We start from the raw sequence: 1336 nt of genomic DNA on the forward strand, positions 1-1336 counted from the left end.
ATGCTGCCAGACTCGTGAAATGCGATAATCCACGAAAGAATCGAATTCCGGCCGGGGATTGAACTGCGAGGAGGAATAATGAAGCGCGCTCGAAAGGCACGTTGAGTGGCGACAATGGAGCGGCCATTACCAAAGTATGCCTCGATGGCAAACGCGCGATGCTCTCTTGTCCAAAGCATGATCGAGACTGGCTGTGGGGGGAACAAAAATTGAGGACCTATCCTTTCGGACGCACCCCTTCCCACCTTCACCCCTTGCCGTTTGGCGCGTTTTTCAAAAAAGTTTCTCTGCCGCACCCTGTATATACAGTGTTATCGTACTGCTGGCGGAGAGTCAAAAGAAATCGCAGTACTGCAAAATTCGGATAACACAGCGAGTACTAATAATACAACGCAAACTCTCGGAGTCTCATCTAACGCGACTTGATGCGGAGATTAGCCGTATTCTTAATTCTGACTGGCCGCGCGACGAAAAACGATGGAACATGATGAACGATGGAAAATATACAGAGGCATTATGGCGATACCTGCGATTTATCCAAGAAACACGAAGATAGAAAGACGCACGCAACGAAAACGAAAATACAGAAGACAACACGAGATGTCTCTGCTGATAACGAGACGATGACGTTCTTCACGATCTCACATAAACATCCGATATACTGCCAGCACATTCCATCAGTAACACCGGTATTACATTATGAAAAATTTCGAGCGAGCATAATCATGCGAGGAATAATTATGCGATGAAAAACATTGAATAAATAGTGGAAAGGGTACTAAAATCTTATCGTAAGCATGCATACTTACTGATGAAACTTTTGTTTCGAAAAGCTGTGTCTGATAGAATTAGATGGGACAAGCATGGAATCGTGACCATATGGTAAATGGTAACGTCGTGGAAGATTCGGATAGTGACTTGATAAACGACGCGATGCGCGAGAGAAAAACTGTGAAAGTAATGGGCAGAAATTAGTTTGCGTTATTACTCCGTACGTTGACCATACCTTCCGCGCTGGTGAAAAATAAAAAATTGTCCACGCAGGGTGTTAGCGTAAAACTTCGGGCGAATTCCACGCCTTTTATATCGAAAGCACGATTTCCACGCCGATTGTATCGAGAGCGCGCGGAAAGTGAAAATTACGAACAAAAAATAGATGAGGAAAGTTCGCTGATTCTTTCTCGTTCACGAAAAACTGATACCTCCGCATCTTTACAAACAGAAAAAAATCGGTTACTCGGTTGGAAAAACTAAGATAACGATGTCGTTTGAAAAATTACTACGATCCGTTGCATTATCCGAGCTATTCGACGGTGGATAATCTAACTCGTATTGT

This window comes from Trachymyrmex septentrionalis, unplaced genomic scaffold, assembly GCF_001594115.1.
Source record: "Trachymyrmex septentrionalis isolate Tsep2-gDNA-1 unplaced genomic scaffold, Tsep1.0 scaffold103, whole genome shotgun sequence".
In the NCBI taxonomy this organism is placed as follows: domain Eukaryota; kingdom Metazoa; phylum Arthropoda; class Insecta; order Hymenoptera; family Formicidae; genus Trachymyrmex; species Trachymyrmex septentrionalis.